Source organism: Nomascus leucogenys, chromosome 4 (genome assembly GCF_006542625.1).
Source record: "Nomascus leucogenys isolate Asia chromosome 4, Asia_NLE_v1, whole genome shotgun sequence".
NCBI classification, from domain to species: domain Eukaryota; kingdom Metazoa; phylum Chordata; class Mammalia; order Primates; family Hylobatidae; genus Nomascus; species Nomascus leucogenys.
Genome location: NC_044384.1, coordinates 23,654,253 through 23,677,538, shown reverse-complemented (window position 1 = coordinate 23,677,538; position 23,286 = coordinate 23,654,253). Strand labels below are relative to the sequence as shown.

The following is a 23,286-nucleotide window of genomic DNA, read 5'->3' as shown; positions in this document are numbered from 1 at the left end:
ATCCACCCAGTCCATAAAGCATTTGTTACATATTGACTAATATGTAACAAAATATTGTATTGCTTTTTAAGGGTATGCTATTTGTTCATCTTTTCTTCTCAACTACATACTGTCTTTAACCTTTCCTATCTCTTCCTCTCAGCCTACAAATATACAAAAGTCTCTTCAAAGAAAGAACAAACTGACCAACCAAACAAAACCATTCCCTTCACTTCCTGTCTGCTGTATTTACTTCCTTATCTGCCTGAGCCCTCCATTTCCTGAAAGAGCAGGTTACACTCATTGTCTCCGCTTGGAACTCTGTTCTTTTGGCTTTGAGGGCACCACTCTCTCTTGCTTCTATTCTACGCTGTCTCCTTTTGCTTTTGACATTTCTGACAATACCTTTTCAGCCTCCTTCTTTGGCTTTTCTCTCATCTCTCATCTCTCTTCCCCTTTCCTAGGGCTCACCTATTAACATCCCCTGGGGTTCTTCATTTACTCCAATATCTTAAATATGCTAACAGGTATCGAATACATATTCATATTTTATTTTTTGAGACAGAATCTTGCTCTGTCTCCCAGGCTGAAATGCCGTGGCATGATCATGGCTCACTGCAGCCTTGGTCTCCCAGGCTCAAGCGATCTTCCCGCCTCAGGCTCCCAAGTAGCTGAGACTACAGGCAGGCACCACCATACCTGGCTGATGTTTCTGAATTTTTAGTAGAGACAAGGTCTCACTATGTTTCCCAGGCTGGTCTCGAACTCCTAAGCTCAGGCAGTACTCTCACCTCAGCCTCCTAAAGTGCTGAGAGCAACTGCACCCAACTCAAATACATATTTCTAATGAGACATGTTACTAAAGCTCAGAATTATGTCTCCAACTGCCTACTGAACACTTCAAATACAACATATCAACAAAAGAACTTACTTTCTCCCCAAATACTCTTTTTTATTCAGCTTCTTGATTGGGAGACCTCTGGAAATTATACTTAATTCTTTCTTCTCTTTCATTTGCTTCTGTGGCCCAGTTGATTCTACTCCTATTTCTTGAACACACTGAATTATTTCCATTCCACTTCCCATGTCCTCATTATTGTTCTCATTGCCTTTCCCTTGAATTACCAGAACTCTCCTCACAATGTCTCTAGCCTTCACATTCGCCCACCTTCAATGTAATCCTCACCCAGCCCATATGTCATTAAGGTGGGCTCTGAAAGCAAAATGACACTTAACACTTAACAAAGGGGAAAATCCCTTAATTGTGTCATTTTTCCAGTTAAAAATCCTCAAATGGCACTCCACTGATTTCAAAGCAAAGAAGTGTCAATTATTTGGGCAAAGTCAGGCACTTTTTTTGCCTTGACTCTTGTTTGCCCTTCCAGTGGAATCTGCATGATTCCTCCAGTGCATTCTTTGATCCCCATTTATGCCCTTTATTGTCTCCAAACTTTACATGCACATGCAATTTCCTCTTCCTAGAGTGGCTTCCCCTTATTGTTCGGCCTGGAAATCTCCAGGCATATTCTCCTTCAAAACTGCATTTAAGCATTATTCCTTCTAGGAAGACTCCCAAACCCAGTGTAGTATGAGACAAAACCACAGTATGTGAAATCTTAGGAAACCCTAACTAGATGCCGAAATGATCAGTTTAGTCTAAATTTATTTGCAGACATTAGCTACTAGTAGGTAATGCAATAAATCAAGTTATTCTTTATCTATGAAGATATCATTTTTTGTAAGTCCCCCAAATATGGAGCTACACGAATCATCAGATCAGGGGTGTGAGTGTTCAGGAAAGCCTGTGCATACTTAGGTCATCTATATGAGTCAGGAATGCAGATGCGTAATAAATTGGTTGGGATTTATTAATACATGCACCTGCATTTCTGCTTAAGAACCTATTGTTTGATCTAACGATGACCTATAGAACAAGCCCAAAACAAACCAAAGATATTTTCAAGGCTAAAGTATATCAGGCATATGGGAAACACGTAAATGTTCAAAGAGGATGTCCAGTAATGAGGAATCCAACATTTATCCCAATAGCAACATGTTAAATGCTCCCATGCCCTTCTGACCATTGCTGCTCAAGTGTTTCCTTCTGAGGTAATTTCTTGAAAGTGTGTGTACATGACCAGTCTCCATGGCTAACACATACACATGCATGGAACCTAGAAGCAACAACTCTGAGGTCATTAGAAGCTAAAAGTACTGAAACTTCACACTTGCCTTTGAGCAAGTATTCTTTAGCAGAAATGCCAAAGGGATTTTACTAACATGAACAAACAACAAGCCTACTCATAAAGCATGTTATGCGTTATGGATAGCGCCCCCCCATAAAACAAAAAACAAAAAAGCCCAGGATGATTGCCTTTTACTATGGGAAGGGAGGGGGAATTTTACAAAAAGCTGCTATTTGTATAAACCTGTGGACCCACCACCCTCAATAATATACAATATAGAAAGAACTATTTGTTTCAAGATGGTCTTGTTTGTTTTCTATTTGTTTAATAATAGCTTTATTGAGGTAAAATTCCTATAGTATAAAATTTACCATTTAAAGTATATAATTAAGTGATTTTTAGATATTTACTATGTTGTGCAAGTATTACCACTATCTAATTTTTAAAAATCTTTAGCACCCCCCAAAAGAAACCCTGTTATGCAAATAATCATATAAATAACAGAGTTATTTGCAAATATGCAAATGCTGAATATTTGCATCTCCCCAAATTTCATATTTTGAAGCCCTAATCCATAATGTGATATTATTTGAAGCTAGCACTTTTAGGAGATAATGAGATTAAATCAGGTCATAAGAGTGGAGTCCTAATCCCATAAGACTGGAAGCCCTATAAGAAGAGGAAGAGAGTCAGATCTTTCTCTCTCTTTCCATTCACATGCACCACTGAGGAAAGGCTATGTGAGCATGCAATGAGAAGGTGGCCATCTGCAAGCTAGGAAGAGAGCCCTCACCAGGAATCAAATCAGTTGGCACCTTGATTTTGGACTTCCTAGCCTTCAGCACTATGAGAAATAAATTTTTGTTTTTTAAGTCACTCAGTTTTTGGTATTTTGTTATAGCAGCTTGAATTACCAATATAAACCCATACCCATTAGCAACCACTCCCCATGCTCCCCATTCTCAGTTCCTAAAAGCCACCACTGTACTTTCTATGGATTTGCCCATCTGGACACTTTGTATAAATGGAATCATCTAATATGTAGCCTTTTGTGACAGGCTTCTTTCACTTAGCGTATTTCCAAGTTCCATTCATGATGTAGCATTTATTGGTACTTCACTACTTTTTATTGCTAAATAATATTACATTGTAAGGGTACAACACATTTTGTTTATACCTTCATCAATTCGTGAACATTTGGGTTGTTTTTACTCTGGGACTCTTATGAATAATGCTGCTGTGAACATTCATGTGCAGGTTTTTTTGTGAACATGTCATCAGTTCTATTGTTTATATACCTAGAACTGGAATTGCTACGCCATGTAACTCTATGTTTTAACATTTCCAGGTACTGCAAGCTTACTTTCCAACGTGGCTGCATCGTTTCACATTCCCACCAGCAGTATGGGGTTTCCAATTTCTCTGCATCCTCATCAACACTTGTTATTATCTGTCTTTTTGATTTTAGACATTCTAGAAAGTGTGGAGTGGTATCTCATTGTGGTATTGATTTGCATTTCCTTAATGACTAATGCTTTCGAACATTTTTTCATGTGCTTATTGGCCATTTGTATATCTTCTTTGGAGAAATTTTGTATATCTTCTTTGGAGAAATGTTTATTCAAATCCTTTGCCCATTTTTTAATTGGATTGTCTTTTTAATGTTGCATGGTGTAAGTTCTCTATATATTTTGGACACAAGTCTCTTATTAGTTATACCATTTGCAAATATTTTCTCCCATTCTGTGCATTGTCTTTTAACCTTTCTAATGTGTCCATTGAAACACAAAAGTTTTTAATTTTCATGAAGTTCAATTTATCTACTTTTTTCTTTTGTCACTTATTTGTATCATATCTGAGAAACCATTACCTAATCCAAGGTCAGGAAGGATTACTCCTATGTTCTAAGAGTTTTATTGTTTTTACTCTTACATTTAAGTTGAATATCCATTTTGAGTTAGTTCATTTTTGTATATAGTATGACATAGGATCGAGACGATCTTGTTACTCACTTTTTCCTGATATACATCAGCTTCAATTGTGAAGCTATAAATCTGTAGGTTTCCTGAAAGCCCGCATCATATAAAGCAACTTCTGTGACAAATTTCACTTGATTAATTAATTAATTAGAGACACAGTCTAGCTCTGTCCCCCAGACTGGAGTGCATTGGTGCCATCTTGGATCACAGCAACCTTCAACTCTCAGGTTCAAGCAGTTCTATTGCCTCAGCTTCCCAAGTAGCTGGGATTACAGGTGTATGCCAGCATACCTGGCTAATTTTTGTATTTTTAGTAAAGGCACATTTTTGCCATGTTAGCCAGACTGGTCTCTAACTCCTGGCCTCAAGTCTTCCCCTGCCTTGGCCAACCAAAGTGCTGGGATTACTGGTGTGAACCACTGTGCCTAGTCATGATAATTTATTGAGTGGAGTTCTGTTCAAGATGATGGAGGGCTAAGAGCAGCAAAAGCCAAGCTCAGTGGCTCACGCCTGTAATCCTAGCACTTTGGGAGGCCTAGATGGGTAGGTAGATCACCTGAGGTCAGGAGTTCGAGAGCAGCCTAGCCAACATGGCGAAACCCTGTCTCTACTAAAAATACAAAAAGTAGCCGGGCATAGTGGCAGATGCTAATAATCCCAGCTACTCTGGAGGCTGAGACAGGAGAATTGCTTGAACCTGGGGGCGGAGGTTGCAGTGAGCTGAGATCACGCCACTTCACTTCAGCCTAAGTGACAGAGTGAAATTCCATCTTAAAAAGGGAAAGAGAAAAAGCAGCAAAGATAATTTTTTGGCAAGATTATTAGCCAATTTTAAGAGCTATTATTACATTTCGAATGTGATTTTAAATTCTCAAAGTTGGACAGATAGCTGGCAAAGAATGGTCACAGACCTTTTCCCTAATATTTTAAGTTGCTTCAAACCAGTTATTAAATCTTATATATATTCTTTAAAGATTTATTCCACATGGGTTTGATTAATTTACACAGACTTCTTCCAAAACTGTATCTAAACCACATTGTTGATATCTAAGAAACTCTATGAGCTTCTTCAAAAGCCCTCTTAAAAATACAACAAAATCATGTTAGCAACTCCAGATTCCAAGTTGAAATCCTCCCACTTTAGTATAAGAACCATCAGTTTTGAATGAGTCTGGATACGAAAACTTATTTTCCCATTTTGAGGAGAAAATACCTTTTTAGAGACTCTTTCTTGAATGGATATTTGTTATAACATATTTGGGCTTAGGGCTAAAACCTTTGGTTTGTAAGCTGAGGTTTTCACTTGCACTTACCATCAACAGCGTATAAGCTGAAAAGAATCTCAGGTCTGGTTGCTATCCTGAGCTACTGCAAAGAAGAAACCACTGAGAACAAGAGCATTTAAATTATTGTACATCGCATTTGCTATTTGCTGCCATTATTCTTCTATTAAAGGAGGATAATCAACTGATATGATATTGTAGATCACAGTGCCTAGTGCATTGCAGGTCCTCAATATATGTTGATTCTTCTTTTCTTTACATATTTTTGAGGTACAGAAAGAAGTTCTTAAAATGGTTTTTATCTGTAATCATTTTGGAAAATTAGCTATGAAGATGGAAATTTGTGAACAAAGGAGAACTTGCAAATGCCATTTTACTGAGCATGTTACTGAATGGTTATATAAGGAGTAAATATTCTCTCAGCATTAATAAGTAAATATGAACCAATAAGAACACAGGTGAGGACTCTTTTCCTAACCAGAATAGATGGCTAACGTTTATAGGGCAATAAATTAGACTATTTGTATCCAAAGCAATATTGTTGTCACCACCAATTGTAATAAGCATTTTTATAATTTATGCCTTTAATGTGTTTATTATGAAAAAGCTTCAAAGTATATTGCACAAGTGGTAGTCTGCTCCAGAAGTGGAAATTTGAGAAAATTGGTTTTTGGACTCAGCCTATTCACTATTATTTGGTTGATGGGTTTATTATTATTATTATTATTATTTAAAGGCCTGAGACAGTAGAGACTTTCTAATAAAATATGCTGCAGTGATGAAAATTATGCCATGTCTTTTGTCTTAATATCTATAAGAACACTGAAAATTGGCCTGACAATGAGTTACAGGATAATTTGTAAAAATGCATAGTGGGTTTACTATAAATATAGTTTACTTCAAAACCACAGATATTGCTCACAATCATTGCTCTATGTAACTAGGCAAAGCAATTTAGCAGCAAATAGATGACAAGAGTCATGAAAAATATTTTTTGGACTTGTTAAGTGAGAGCAAAGAACAAATAGGGGGGATTTAAGTGAGTTAAGAAATGGTTTTCCAGTTCTTACATTAATTTATTCAGGATGTGAAAGTGAAAAAGCATTCAAAACCTTTGCATCTAAATCTTAATCTGGTGAAATTTCTTCTTTCAATTACAGTTCAAAGGCAGTTATTAACTACTCATTGTGTGAGGGACACAGGAAAAAGAGTATACAATCTTTAATGGGAATAAGCTTCCATTTTACTTTGGAGGCAAAAATATGCAGAAACAGTTTAAGTACAATCTCCTAAGAATAAAAGTGAATACAATATTTCCCAACATGAAGTTGTCAGGAAACAACTGATTCCAAGTATTACCTACCCGTCCCAGGTGTCATGTGAGGTCACACTTCCTTTGATGCCCAAATCACATTAGACTGAACTTCCACTATACCTCACCAAAGGATGCACAGGACCCGTCCTCCACATGTTTCTAAGGATCCCCAGGGAGTGCTTTTGGGATTCTGTTTTTTGCTGGATTTTGCTGTTTTTAAATTAATTCATTTGTTTATTTTGGTCGGGTGCATTTCCCTTTAGCACAATCCACTGGAACAAAATAATATATGACATCAATACATAACCCTAAATCTAGGTTATTCAGGATTCCAAAACACTGCAGAAGGACTTTAGCAGAACAGCAAGTGTTGCTTCCAGGCATCCCAGCAAGGACAGTGCCTCCCCCATAATATGAATTGGTAAATATATGCTTCCATGTCACAACTACAGCCTTCCAGTAACTATTGGACAGGGAGTGTTTAGAAAAGAACAAATATATATCTCCCAAGAAAAAAACTAATATTTATAAAACATCTTTCCAGAAAGAATTATGATCCATAGAGATGCAATTCTACCCACCAGACAAAACAAAACAAAAACAAAAAGCCTATCTTTTACACAATATGTGTAAAGAGTAAGACCTTTCAGTTTTACTTTTTTGATGGACAAAAATGCCTATCAAATGATTTCCCACAAACCAAATAGCAGTTACCCCAAAGGTTAATTCAGATCTCTCTGGAGAAACTGAAACGAGCCTTAAAATGTGAATTTTCCTTTTTGATTTTGCAGTAATCAAGGTTTAAAAAACATTAGGGTTCAGATTCATCCAGAATATGCCATTCCCCAAGAAAACAAAGGGGTAGACAATCTAGAGGAAGACGGAAAATATTGTATCAGATGAGCAGGGTTAATCCCTTCCCAAGCCATTAACAATCTCCATGGGTCTGTGAATATTGCTCCACTGACCCCCAGTTTCCCCACTTGAACTTTAATAATAATCTTATTTTACAGGGTTTTATAAAAATTAAATGAGAAGAATGCATGCGAAAATGCCTAACATGGTGTTTGGCACTGTATCAGTCTGTTTTCATGCTGTTTATAAAGACATACCCAAGACTGAGCAATTTACAAAAGAAAAAAGTTTAACTGGACTCACAGTTCCACGTGGCTGGGGAGGCCTCACAATCATGGCAGAAGACGATGGAGGAGCAAGTCACATCTTAAGTGGATGGCAGCAGACAAAGAGAGAGCTCATGCAGAGAAACTCCTGTTTTCAAAAACCATCAAATCTTGTGAGACCCATTTACTATCAGAAGAACAGCACCGGAAAGACCAACCTCCGTGATTCAATCATCTCCCACCAGGTCCCTCCCACAAATCCTGGGAATCATGGGAGCTACAAGATGAGATTTGGGTGGGGACATAGAGCCAAACTATATCAGGCACATAGCTGATGTTCTCCTTCTTTAATAGGGTAGAATACGGTGTATGTTGCATCATTCAGTACTGAAAGAGCTCAAAATGACATTGTTTAACCCATGGTATTTGCCACCTCCAATCCAAGGAGCCATATTCCAGAGTTACAAGAGAAAGAGAAAACATTTCAAGTTGATGCCTGCATTTCTAGGTAGAATCACATGATGACTTCCTTCCCGTTATTATAGCCCTGGCTCCCTGTTAGTCAGGGAAGATGAACCTAGAGGAAGTAGAAGGAAGAAGAGTGGCATGCAGGAAGCTTCCCTAGAAACATTCTCATTAGCCTTCGTTGGGTCGGTGCCTTGATACACCAGCCCATCATCATCATGATCATCAACACCATTATCATCATTATTGTGCTCTGTAGCAGCCACAGACCTGGCAGTTCTCGATGGCCATTTACAGAGTGCCCACATGTGCTGGGCTCTGTGAGAGACTATACAGACACCGGAAAATCAAGTGAAGAGTCATTCTGCTTGCAAATGGGCAGTGAAGAGAGTGCTTCCCATCCCTTCATATTTGCCTTCGATGGCTAAGAATGAGGTACATTGTTGCCTGTGGAGTTAGGAAAACAACTGCATGACCCACTTTCCCATATCTCTTAGCTATTGCAGGTCGTACAATCTCAGGGCTGGAAAAGATCCTAGAAATGATCAGACTCACTTTGCAAAAGGACATGAAAGTCCAAAGAAGCTGTGACTCACCTGAAGTCAGGGTACTCATCAATGAGAACAGGAACAGGAGTGTGGGTTGCCTACTTTCAAGCCCAGCAGACTTTCCAGCATACCACCATGCCTCTCTTCTTGAATAATTTCCCAAAGTTCTAAGAAACATGAGTAAAATATACCTGATGCTAAAACAGTATAAGTATTTCTGGTAGAAGTAGTAAATTGCCTCTTTCTACATTAGAACAATGATTTTATAAAGGTTATTATTACTAAGAAGACAAAGAGAATATTTCTGAAATGTCGACAGTTGGTGTACTTTTCTGGAATTCCAATTTGCTTTGGAGTCTCAAATTTTATTATTATCATATCTTTAACTATTAAATGGTATCTAATTTCATGATTGAAGACAGTAAAGGTGCTAGGTATAAAAAGGCAGCATAATCTTTCTAATAGTGTCATGGAAAGACCCTTTTGAAGCCAAAGTCTTCAAATGTAATTCAGCCAGAATGTACTATGGTATTATGTGTGCCTTTTCTTGATTTTTTTTCCCATTAAAGAATGTTGAATTTGAATGTTTTGTTTTAGACACTCCCAATTTTGGTGTGGGGGCATAGGACTTGAACAGACTGGCTCTAATTCTTTATAAGAAAAAGTAATGTATAACCTAGTAGACAGCATAGGCTTTGGAGTCCAAAGATTTGAGTTCAAATTCCAAATTATTCAGTCTTTCTAGACTTTAGTGTGCCATACGATAAATGGTGATAAGAATTCTTTCTGTGGATACTATCTGGGATTAGTACATGTAAAGTGTCTGGGACACATGGGCTGTCATTAAATGATAGCTAATTTTAAAGCTGCTAAAGGAACATTTTATGTAGACCAAATGCTTCTGATATATTGTCTCACTTCACCTCACAGTTCCACGGCAAGGAAACTCAGGCTGAGAGAATTTGGGCCATTGGCCCAGAGCATCCCACAGGACCAGGTCATAAAATGGCAGGGACTAAATTAAGATGGGCCTGACTCTCAAATCTTGGGTATTTGTACTACTTTTGGAAACACTGAAATGGCTAAGAGGATGGGAATAGGAGGTATGGTAGTGAATGTCTGTAGGCCTTTAGCTTTGCAAAGACACAATCCCCTTCCTCCCCCATTCTTTTGTAATTCCAAGATAGAATACTTTGGAAATCTTTGTTCATCCAATGTGCATCCGCTTTTCCATATGACTCTGTATTTCTGAGCAGACTGTAAGTAACTCATTCCAAGCTCAAACCACACATCCTGAGAACAGCACTAAGAAGAATTCAATTGATTGTTGGGGACAGGGGTAGTCTTCCTGCTAACAGCCCCTCTCCCCTACCTTCCTGCCTGCTTGCTGGCTGTTAGCATGTTTGTCTTTTGCAAAGGCATCCAAGTTGACAGGTTGGTGAGGTAATCAATAGGAGAGAGAGCAGATGATTATCACGGGCACAGAAGGCAAAGGTTATCACTACATGTTTTAACTTCTGTTAAAATTTTATGGGACCTGTAGGAGGAATGGTGAGTACAAAATAATTTGCTGGAAAATCCAGAACTAATTAATCTATTACCATATTCCATTATAATACATTTAAACAAGGCACCTACTTCCATTTGTAAAAGTCATGCATCCAATTCTAACAAGCTGTTTTCCCCTTTGCAATGTGAAAAAATTTTCTTTCTACTATGCTGAAAATTAAATTGGCCATGTGCACAAAAAACCAGACAATAAAGGCCTATGGCACTAAAATCTCATTAAGATTTTTTTTTGGTGACAGTGCACAAAATATTATAAAATAATGTGAAATCCAAGTATTCTTAAATAATCTAAAACTGAATGAGATGGAATAGACCCTTTCAGTACCAGAATTATACTTCCTTCAGAAATCCTCTGTTATGGTTAAATTTAGGACCAGGTTTGCTGCACATGTTGATCTAGGTTATATATTATAATTTGTGGAGCGTTCATTCAGTCATAAGAAATACAAAGCTATGTTAGCTTTCAGATAATACTAGTAACATTCAGAATATTGTCTTAAACAGTTAAATATCACTACAGAGTCTTCCAAAAAGACTTTTTTTTCCCTTGATTTATGCGACTCAAATGTGAAGAGCCCTAATGAGCCTTAGCCACATTTATTTGGCTAGTTAAAATACTCAGCTTGGTGAATGATTTGGGAGTGGTAACAAGATAAGAAACCAGCATTTTGTTTCATATTAACATTCAAAGGTTTGCCTTAAGGTCATCAATCTGATTTATTAAATTTCTTCATGAGAAAACCCAAGGCAATTCCACCTGCCATGCAGAATTGGCCTTACTCTTAGACAGAGTCAGTTTTTGCTATGAAATGATTTTTAAGTTAAGATGTTAGTTTTGTTAACATGGCAAGTGCTCCTCAGGCCTGTGAGCTTATGGGTTTATAGCTAAGATATCATCTTGATGAGCATCAGTTGTTTTGGGGGCACGTTGAGGCTTAAGTTTAGAATGCAGAGAAGAAGAAAGTTTCTTTGGAGACTAAAGTAGAGATCTGTTCTGCTCATCCAGAATCAATCCTTGGCCCTCTGATAACAGCTCCACTGTCCCCCTTTTGGGGATTTCTCTCCCCCATTGCAAATACTCCTGGTGAAACTGTAAATTGAGATATTCTGCCCTTATCAGGCCAGGAATGGGCAAATAACATTAGCCAACATATAAGCCTCTTTCTGGAATTTGAACATTAAGCCGCATGACAATAATTTTTTTAAATTATTGCTATTGATTCATCCCAGTGGTGGCATACTGAAAAGACTGTCCCTTAGTTCCTGCCACTTAGATCTCTAGAGCTACTCATGATTCCAAGGTCTATTTTCTCCATTTTTTAAAATTTTATTTTAGGAACTACTCCATACCTTATCCATCAATTAAATTTCTTTCATTTAGAAGTAGTCACAGTTATTTTCTGTTGCTAACAACAAAGAATTGTAACCAGCACAGATATTCCTAAGGAGATGTACACAATATGGGTCATTGAGAGCCTGAGAAGAAGCTCTACCCAGACAAGGGCAAGAGGTGCACAGTGAGGTGGCTGAAGACAGCAATATACAGCCTTCAGCCCTGCACAGGCTGGTCTACCTTTGATGAAGGTAAAACCACTCTAATAACATAGACTTCTGCTTTTCACAACGTTCAGTGCCTTCTATAAACTTATCTTTTCTCATTTTTTAAGAAAAGCCATAGACCATTTTCAAAGTCTACAGTGGAAATATTTCCTTTCTCAGAGACCTTGAAAGCCCAAATAAAATGAGTTTGAGTGTTCTGAATCTTCCAACTATTCTAGAGGCAGGAAAAAGAGAAAAGACTTCATCTTCCTCATAACTGTAATCTTCCCAATTCCTAGGTGAATTTGTATCTACAGTAAATCTCAGGAGTTCTCTTAGATGTCCTGTCACCAGGAAAGTGATCCAGTTAAAACCTTGGGATAGTGTGTGTATTAGTCCTTCTCACACTGCTATGAAAAAATACCCAAGACTGGGTAATTTAGAAAGGAAAGAGGTTTAATTGATTCACAGTTCCACAGGGCTAGGGAGGCCTCAGGAAACTTACAATCATGGCAGAAGGGGAAGCAAACACAACCTTCTTCATGGGGCAGCAGGAGAGAAAAGTGCTGAGCAAAAGGAGGAAAAGTCCCTCATAAAACCATCTGATCTCATCAGAACTCACTATCATGAGAACAGCTGCATGGGGTAACTCTCCCCATGATTCAATTACCTCCCACCAGGTCCCTCCCACAACACATGGGGATTATGGGAACTAAAATTCAAGATGAGATTTGGGTTGGGACACAGCCGAATCATATTCCACCCTGGCCCCTCCCAAATCTCATGTCCTCATATTTGAAAACACAATCATACCTTCCTAACAGTCCCTCAAAATCTTAACTGATTCCAGCATTAACCCAAAAGTCCAAGTCCAAAGTCTCATCTGAGACAAGGCAAATTCCTTCTGCCTCTAAGCCTGTAAAATTGAAAGCAAGTTAGTTACTTCCTAGATACAATGGGGATACAGGCATTAGGTAAATACACCCATTCCAAATGGGAGACATTGGTCAAAGCAAAGGGGCTACAGGCCCCATCCAAGTCCAAAATCCAGGGGGGCAATCATTAAACTTTAAAGTTACAGAACAATCTCCTTTGACTCCATGTCTCACATCCAGGGCACCCTGATGCAAGAGGTGGGCTCCCATGGCCTTGTGAAGCTCTGGTCCTTTGCCTTTGCAGAGTACAACCCCAATCCCCCCTTCTTTCATGGGCTAGTGTTGAGTGCCAGTGGCTTTTCTAGGCTCATGGTGCAAGCTGTCAGTGGATCTACCATTCTGGAGCCTGGAGGATGATGGCTCTATTCCCACAGCTCCACTCGGCAGTACCCCAGTGGGAACTCTCTGTAGGGGCTCCAACCCCACCTTTCTCTTCTGCACTGCCCTAGCAGAGGTTCTTCATGAGGGCTCTGCCCCTGCAGCAAACTTCTGCCTGGACATCCAGGCATTTCCATACATCCTCTGAAAGCTAGGCAGAGTTCGCAAACCTCAATTCCTGCAGGACCAACACCAGATGGAAGCTGCAAAGGCTTGGGGCTTGCACCCTCTGAAGTAATGGCCCGAGCTGTATGTTGGCCCCTTTTAGCCATAGCTGGATCTGAAGCAGCAGGGACACGGGGCACCATGTCCTGTGGCTGCACAGAGCAGAGGGGCATTAGGCCCAGTACACAAAAGCACTTTTTCCTCCTAGGTCTCCATGCCTCTCATGGAAGGGGCTGCTATGAAGGTGTCTGACATGCCCTGGAGACATTTTCCCCATTGTCTTGGTGATTAACATTTAGCCCCTTATTACTGGCACAGACTTCTGCAGCTGGCTTGAATTTCTCTCTGGAAAATGGGCTTTTCTTTTCTATCACACTTCAGGCTGCAAATTTTCTGAACTTTTATTCTGTGCTTCCTCTTTAACACTTTGCCACTTAGAAATTTCTTCTGCCAGATACCCTAAATCATCTCCCTCAAGTTCAAAGCTCCACAGATCTCTAGGGCAGGGGCAAAATGCCGCCAGTCCCTTTGCACAGCAAGAGTGACCTTTACTCCAGTTCCCAACAGGTTTCTCATCTTTATCTGAGACCACCTCAGCCTGGATTTTGTTGTCCATATTTTTATCAGCATTTTGGTCCAAGCTATTCAACAAGTCTCTAGGAAGTTCCAAACTTTCCCGCATCTTCCTCTCTTCTGAGCCCTCCAAGTCTCTAGGAATTCCAAACTTTCCCCCATTTTTCTGTCTTCTTCTGACAGAAGTTGCTTCCACATTTTTGTGGACTATGTTACTCAGTTCCAAAGTCGCTTCCACATTTTTGTGGAATATGTCTTATATATCTTAATAGCAGGGCCCCACTCTCTATGGTACCAATTTATTGTATTAGTCTGTTCTCACACTGCTAATAAAGACATACCTGAGAGTGGACAATTTACAAAGGAAAGAGATTTAATCGACTCACAGTTCCACAGGGCTGTGAAGGTATCAGGAAACTTACAATCATGGCAGACAGGGAAACAAACATGTCCTTTTTCACATGGTGGTAGGAGAGAAAAGTGCTGAGCAAAAGTGGGGAAGGCCCCTTATAAAACCATCAGATCTTTTGAGAATGAATTCACTATCAGGAGAACAGCAGCATGGGGGTGCCCCCATGATTCAATTATCTCCCACCAGGTTCCTCCTACGACACATAAGGATTATGGGAACTACAATTCAAGATGAGATTTGGGTGGAGACACAACCAAACTATATCAGTGTGGCTCAGTGTTTCCCAGACATTAGACTTCACATGCCAGTAAAGCTTAAAAAAATTAGACTGACTTGCAATTGCTATTTTTTTGTTATACCATGTAAGAATATTAAACTAAAAGAAATCACCAAATACCATTACCACTGATACTTAAAGATAAATTTAAAAATAAAAAGCAAGCAGTATATACATTCACACACACACACACACACACGCACGCACACATCACACAAAATCAATTAAATGAGCTCTAGGAAAATCCTGATTTATATTGTCCTTATTTCCCTAAGTTCACTGTATAAAAACAAGCCCTGGCTCAAGAAATGGCCAATAGTTGCATGCCTCTGAGCAGCACCCTTGAGGCAGAGGTCTCTCACCTTGAGATTAACCAGATGATACACAAAAGTTTAGCTTTCTTCTTTTCAGACTCACCTTTTCTGGAGACTGACCACAACTATCATCACTGATCCAAGGGCTGAGAAAGATTTTGTTTATGTAAACACGTAATCATGCTGGACTGATTAGGGACTGAACTGGCTTGGTGTTCTTAACAGAAACTTCCACACCCAAGGGCAAAACCATGAGCATATTACACAATGCCCTGGGGTCAAGGCTGGAGAGTCCCTAGGAAACTCTCTTGGCACCCTTTTCCAGCTCCTTCTGGCCTCTGGTCTCTAGTTTCTCTTTCATATCTGACCTTCACCCCTCTGCTCAGTGTGTTTAAATAGGTGCTTGGTTTTATCCCTAGATAGAGCCCCAAGCCATGGTTCTATCTGCTGTAGATCTTTAGCCAACTCAGCAATACCCTTAACCCTATCCTAAGTTCCAGGAACCTCTGCCCATTTCTGTTATGCCCAGGCCTACATTTTCAGAAGGGATTTTGGACAATCCCTTCTGGCCATGACAGATTGTGAGCTCAATTTGATTGTCTTAGTCCATTTGGGTTGCTATAACAAAATACCATAGACCGAGTAATTTATAAACAACAAAAACTTATTGCTAACAGTTCTGGAGCCTGGGAAGGCCAAGGCACTGGCAGATTCAGTATCTGGTAAGAGCTTTGTAGATGGTGACTTGTTGTTGTGGTCTCACATGGGGGAAGGGCAAGGCAGCTTCTAGAATCTCTTTTATATGGGATTAGTGCTTTCCCCTCATAACCTAGTCAACTCCCAAAGCCTTACCTCTTGATAACTTCACATTGGTGGTTAAGATTTCAACATATGAATTTAGGGGGAACACACACATTCAGACATAACAATGGCCATACTATCACCATGCTCTATTCATGTATTCTAGTTTAAGTCAGCTAATCCTTCATATTAGGTCTCTGAATCCTTTCCTTATGGTAGTCAGGAGGGAAAAAGACTGCTAAGCAAATACTGGAAGCATGCATAGGTGGTCACACAGGTAGGAGAAAAGGTATACACCAGTAGCTTTAAATGCAAGAGTAATGTCAGATGAATGCTTGTTGCAAACTTCTGTAGGTCAATTCAAGGAAGCATGTGCAAGCAGAAGAGAAGAGTCAAGAGTAGCAGAAACTAGCAGAAACTAAAGACCAACCCTCTTATCATTACTTGTTCAGAATACTGGGTTGCCATTGCCTATGTTAAAGTAGTCAGAATTTAAAAGTCTATATTATCTTAAACATGAGCTATGATTTATATTAGCCATCTTAGATTATTCTGCAGTAATAAATTATCCCCTAATCTTTGTGGCTGACAATAGTAACAGTTTAATTCTTCTCCTATTACATAGTCATTGCATGTTGGCTGCAGCTCTGCTTTACATGTCTTCATTCCAGGACCCAGATTGATACAGCAGCCCCTATCTGGTACATTATTGGTCTCATGGCAGAAAGAACATGGCAGAATCACACAGTAGCTTTTAAAGCTCATGCTGGGAATTGGCATGTGACACTTCCACTCACATTTCATTGGCCAACCACATCACATGGCCAAGCCTAATGTCAATGAGGTAGGGTCAAAGCATGTTTTTAATAATACAATAGACCCCATGAGTACTCTGTTTTATCTTTCTCATTAAGTATCTCCTAACAAGTGCCAACAGTCTCTACAAATCCTATTACTCTGAAATTATCAGTAGCACGATATCCAGACCACAGTCTTCATAACTCCTTAAGTCTCCGAATCTCTTCCAAGTATACTGCCAATCTTTCAGTGCTCCTCTGTTCTTCAGGGGAGCCTGCTTACAAAATGGCAGACATGCTCACATGTCTGTCAGTGTTTAGAGCTGATAATGCAAGCACAGCATTTCACCACAGCCCTGGTGGCTGAGTTGCAAAATTATTTATGGCTTTCCCATTTATGGCATGCTGCTCAGTTTCCCATGAGTTGCTAGGAAAAATTCCTGATAGCTACTATGAGCCATTGAAACCTATGAGACTTCATTTATTATGGCATAATATACACATTACCTCACTTGTGTTAGACCATATGGAGAGCTCTCTGTTGAATTTGGCATGGTTACTGGGGTGAAACGGGAACGGATTCTGTTCCTAGTCCTCTTCAGTTATGCTGTATGTTGGATCAGGCAGCCAACTTCAACAGACATCTGGGCATAGCAATCAGTCCTCAGGACAACATCACTGCCTTCACCTATGCCAATGAAGAATAATAAATGTGACATTGAAGAGTGTCTGAGTGGCAGAGAATAGCAAGATCCCAAGAGTGGATCAATAGGGTGCCCTGCTGAAAGCCTTTGTGTGTGGGAGTTGAAGAAGCAGGGCACCCCTTTGTCACTCATTCTGGGACAGGATTTGGAAGGAGAGGCAAGAAGCTCAAGAAAACCTGAAAAGCATAGCTAGTTCTAAGCCCAAATGAGCAACTAGCCACAATTCCTTAAATGGAGAAAGGTCCACCCATGGGTAAAGCCGTAGTACACAATCTGCCATGCCAATTTTCCTCTTGCTTAAATAAAGGAACAAATGAACACTTGGTCTCTGTAGGCATTGAGGGAGGGAATGTTAATCCCCATAATGTAGATTTAAGGAGGAAAGTGGCCAATATGTGGATATTTTCATGTATTTTTGGCAAATCTGGGGCTGGTTTATATGATCCACAGTAGGCTTTGTTTGTTTTGTTGTACACATGATTGGAATTCCTTTGGGAGGCCTTTTCTACTTGGATGGTAGGGGGCACACTAACCGTTTTAGTAATTGATCAGACATTTTACTAATTATTACAATGATTTATCTAATGTAAAAGCAACCACATAAAAATTGGTCTGGAAATTAATATGATAACCTGCAAAAACAATCCTAATAATTTTCTCCTTTTACAATTAAAATTTTAAAAATTGTTCTGCACTTTTCCTGTTTACATTGTCACTCCATCTGTCTATGTCTGTGAATCTCTCTGTCTTTCGCTCTCTCTTTCTCCCTCAAACACACACATTGACCTAAAGGGCAAAGCAAAACTCTTCAATAAGTAAGAAGAGTTAGCAAGTACTTTAAGAGACTTAGTGTGTAACCACAATCCTTCCCCATCTTTCTTTTTCCACATGGCATCTCCTATGCTTCTCATCTTTACTGAAATGGAACATTAATACTTGAAGAGTTCCCATTGCAAGATATTATCACTAATAATGAGCTGTGGGTGAAACAGACCCCTCGCTTCCAAAGACAGTTCTAACTTTGCTGATGGTTGGGTATTTGAAATAAAACCAAAAGATTGGTGCCCATCCCCCCAAAAAAGTCTAATTAGTGTTCGTCTATTGGAGAGGAAGCTGAGCATGCTGCTCCACCACTGCCAAATGAAATTAAGGCCCAATTATTGATAAATGAAGAGTGGTTTGTGCTGGAGCCTGGCCTGGAGTCGCGGAAATACATCTGTCATTTGGCCTGCGCAGGAGTCATTCATGTGTGACATAGCATCCTGTGCATTTATCATGCATCTGTAGATTTTTGTTTTAATTCAGTTAGCTGTCTAACTAGATTCGGTGCTGGATGCCTCGAATGGAGTCAGGATTTGGACTGACAGATGCAATTCTAGTCTGAAATGGTGTGTGACAGGACTAGCTATCCTGCATATTAATTATTATTGAAACCATTATAGGCAGCGTTTTTGCACAAATGGTCCATTCGGTTATCTGTTTTGTGGCTTCTATAGTTAACAATTGCCCAGTTGCCCCAGGGCAGGTAGGAGACATGCTGGATCAATGAACCATTGTTGTTAAGTGCACTTACTATTACCATGAAAATTAGAATGGAGGTGTTTGAAAGGCAGGACTGAAAATGCCCCTGTCTTACCATTATGCAAATTACAAATTCTATAAATGAGATAAGTGGGGAGAGAAACACTTTTCATAAATCTTAACTAGGTAAAAGAGTTTATTAAGTCCATTGTCAAAAACAAATTGAAAACAAACATTTGTTAAATTGATAAAAAAAAAAAAAAAAGAAAAAAAGGGAAAGCAAGAAAAGAAACATCTGCCGGGCTATTCCCAACCCAGCCCCTCTACACAATGCTTAGTTTGGTAGCATGCTAAGGTTTAATTTAAAGTTCTTGTCATTTTATCATTCAGTTGCATAAAATGTTGGAAATAACCATTACCTTCAAAAAGAAGCCAGTAATGCAATTCTTATCCAAAGTTCTGAGAAAATATTGTCTGAGGAGGACCTTAATGAGACCAGTTCCAAGGAAGGACAACCATCCTGTCTCAACCTCCGTGGTTTTCCTTTGTTTTTTACATATTTTACATATATCCTAGTTATTCCCCCAACTCTTTCTTATTTCAGTCACCCAGTGAACTTTGATAAGCCCTGCAAAAAACATTCCCATCACAGAGGATTGACTGAGGTAAATGTTGCCGAAACATACAGTGTTCCTTGCCATTTGCTTATCAACCTCATGTATATGAATTATGTGATCGCAAACTGTGAGTTCTGTTTCTGGCACAGCACAAATTACACACTTTCACTCCTTAAAGAACTTATAAAGTTGCTGAGGATTTTGATAGAGCAAAATACAAAATGGTAGCATAATGAAATGTACTATTTTGCATTAAAGTGAAAATTCATGGCGGAGTTACACTAAGAATGATGAATTTGCATCTTTTTTAAAAAATTCATATTTGTTAAGGGACATTTCATTTTGGTATTTCAGGTCCAAAGAAGCTTCTACTTTCTTAAATAATTAAAAATTTGCATCTTAGAATAAATGCTTTTTCATCTGATGTTTAAAAATGAGGTGCTTAAAAAGAACCTGGCTTCAATTTAAAAGTTCAATGGCTTGATTATGATATTGGGTTACAAGATTTTCGCTGTTAAAGATCATCTTGAATAAAAGAGCAAATTAGAAAGCAATGATATATCTTGGTATAAATAGATCTTAAAATATTAATAGTCATAATATTCAGGAAATATAAGTAAATTTTGACTATAGTTTGGAAGCTATTATCATTTTTGTGTGATTAGCTACTGCAACTTATAATGTTTGCTTCACTGCTTTATTTCTTTCAATAGCTTTTTTTTTTTAATGAGACTCCAAAAACTTAATTATGGCTTATGCAAATATCATTTGAGGGAAAAGAGGGTAATATTAAATCTTTAAAAGCATTGTTAGGTTAAATGCTAGGAAATTCGTTGTAGGTATTAAATGGCATTCAGAGGAAAAATTGAATGGAGGTGAGGGGGGCTTCTGGAGAGCTTCCTCATCCTTCCTTAAAATCACCTATGTGGATCAGTTCTTTCCAACTTTTGGTTTTTTTGGTTTTTTTTTTTTGAGATGGAGTCTCGCTCTGTCACCGAGGCTGGAGTGCAGTGGTGCGGTATCAGCTCATTGCAAGCTCCGCCTCCTGTGTTCACGCCATTCTCCGGCCTCAGCCTCCCGAGTAGCTGGGACTATAGGCGCCCGCCACGGAGCCCGGCTAATTTTTTTTTTTGTATTTTTAGTAGAGACGGGGTTTCACCATGGTCTCGATCTCTTGACCTCGTGATCCGCCCGCCTCGGCCTCCCAAAGTGCTGAGATTACAGGCGTGAGCCACCGCGCCCGGTCAGTTCTTTCCAACTTTTTAATCAAAGATTAATATTTTCCAAACCTGGAGGGAAAAAGAGAGTTAAAAGAGAGTTTTTGCCTGTGACTTATGTGCAGATCAGAAGTCAAATTAAGCCCATTCTTTGCCAAAACTGCTGTAAATGAATACTTGAAGTATGTGGCTACTCTTTTAACAGGCATAATGCAAAACTTCTTTCTATTCTTTTATTGAATCATCTACTTTTTTTCTATATTGACTGGATTTCCAATAGTGTGTAAAACCTACAGAAAAATACACAGGTGAACTGGAGTAACCATCAGGTTTAACTAAGATGCTAAAATTAAAATGTTTTTCTGGGAAGATATGAAGTTAAAAATCCGCTACGTATTTTTAAAGTACCCATAGCCTACTGAGCACTGCACTTGAAGAATGCTTAATATTATGAAGTTGCCAAATGATACAAATAAAAATGTTTGAGAAGGATGGGAATAAAATGGCAGGAAGAAGGGGATGACAGAGTCAGGAAGGAAGCAGACAGAAAAGGACAGATTGGATTATATGCCTCTAGAGCAGTGATTCCCCAGCTGTCTGACTTTGGACCACTACTAGCCTATGAGCATTCACTGGCCTGCTGCTAAAAGAAATAAAAGTTTGGAGAAGGAAAAACTTTTTCTCTACTTTCTTAAGTTCAGTATCTGGAGGCCTGTGAATTAAACTTACAAAAGACAAATTAATAGGAGAAAAAGAACACAATTTGTATTAATATTTACAGGCATGAGAGTTCACATACAAAAAAATAAAATGCAAAGAAGTGATTAGACTCGGGAGCTTATATACCATTTTAACAAAGGAAAGGAGTGTGAGCCTCAAGTGACATTAAGTTGTGGAGAAGTGACTAGGAAACATGGGGAGGAACTAATGGAAGATAAGATTTTAGTAAGATCTGTGTAAACTCACCTTAATGTTAACTCTGGTCTTTCATGTTAAGAGCTGCTATTCTTTCTATTGGGTAAGAGAGAACCTTCTTCAAAGGGAAATTTATGTACAGCTTTTAGGCAGAAAAGGAGAGGACAGTAAGCTCTTCCTGCACTTCTTGATTCTTAATTGGCTTCAGCTCACAATAATCCTTATGCCAAAGTGGCATATTTGAGGGTGAGATATTCTGATCTCCTTCAAAATATAATATTCTGTTTTAAAAAATGATGATAAATACTTTCAGTTAAGTTAGCTGTCTTTTAGTCTCAGAGTTTGTTTTCTACATTTTCAGCTTTTAAAAAACCTTTCTTTCATGGAAACGTGTCTGTAATCAGTGGTATTCTTTTTCTCTAATGTTTTTACTAGGCAAGGTAAAACCCTGGTGACTTTAATACATTCCTTTGATTTATTTTATTTTATTTTATTTTTTATTTCAATAGTCCATGATTTCTCAAACAGTTGGTGCAATGGTTTAAATGTTTGTCCTCTCTCTAACACACGTTAAAATTTAATTGCCATTGTCACAGTATTAAGAGAAAGGACCTTTAAGAAGTGATTAGGCCATGGGGGTTCTTCTCTCATGAATAGATCAATGCTATTATCCTGGAAGTGGGTTTGTTATTGCAGGAGTAGGTTCCTTACAAAAGGATGAGTTCAGCCCCCTTTTGCCTCTTTCTCTCCCTCACTCTCTTTTTGCCCTTCTTTCATGGGATGATGCAGCAAGAAGGCCCTTGCCAGATGCCAGCACCTTGATATTGAACTTCTCATCCTCCAGAACAGTGAGTCAATAAATGCCTGTTCATTATGAATTACTCAGCCTGTGGTATTCTGTTATAACAGCACAAAATGGATGGAGACACTTGGAAATAGTGTTCTAAGGCAGTGTCTCCAGAGGAAATATTAATAATAGCCATCTTTATTGAGTCCTTGCTATGCTTCAGACAATATGCAGAGAGTTCCATGTATTCTCTTTAACATTAATACTGATCCTAACAGATAGACAGTGTTGTCCTGATTTAATAAATGAAGAAAGCACGGCTGACAGAAGTTAAGTTGCTTGCCCATGGTGACATAACCATAGGATGACCTTATCATCTACCATTTAAACTGTACACCTTTTAAAGTGAAAGAGGGCAATATTAACAATTACACCAGGATAACAGATATAGCAAGGTCTTTCCAGGACAACATAGCACATACGGTCATCCTACAGAGCTACCGTATAAGCCAGAATTTAAATCAGATTGCATCTAAAGCCCATAGTGCTCTTCCCATGTTTTAATCTGCTTCTGGAAGTTTCTGTATTTAAATAAAAAAAGAGACCTATTTTGAAGAAACTGAATTCATAAAACTTTATGATACCAAGATACACAAAATAATAATTCAGTAAACAATCCAAGATGATTTGTACCACAGAACGTCTACCACCAATGGTGGTTTTACAGGTGGTGTAAGAATGAAAAGGAGGTAATGTGTGTGGGACACGGGCTTGTATCAGAACTATGTGTTAATGCCTGCTGTTAAGAGAGGAATTCATTTTCCATATGCAGAAGTTAAATGAATGTAATGGTTTTGTGAGATTCTGACTTCATCTAATGGTGCAGCCA

General features: G+C 38.8%; 2 long non-coding RNA genes across 2 annotated transcripts in view; one reads left to right on the top strand and one right to left on the bottom strand.

Annotated features, from left to right (window-relative positions):
* The window catches only part of LOC115834679, a 185,186-nt gene that overhangs the window by 16,287 nt on the left and 145,613 nt on the right, over positions 1-23,286 (bottom strand). Inside the window, exons 7-8 of the long non-coding RNA XR_004029563.1 lie at positions 7,901-9,043; positions 5,458-5,512 (exon numbers count right to left, since the gene is read on the bottom strand). This is a non-coding gene — a long non-coding RNA (uncharacterized LOC115834679). The remainder of the gene's footprint in view (positions 1-5,457; positions 5,513-7,900; positions 9,044-23,286) is intronic.
* Positions 22,392-23,286, top strand: part of LOC115834680 — a 48,054-nt gene continuing 47,159 nt past the window's right edge. The window contains exon 1 of the long non-coding RNA XR_004029564.1: positions 22,392-22,458. This is a non-coding gene — a long non-coding RNA (uncharacterized LOC115834680). The remainder of the gene's footprint in view (positions 22,459-23,286) is intronic.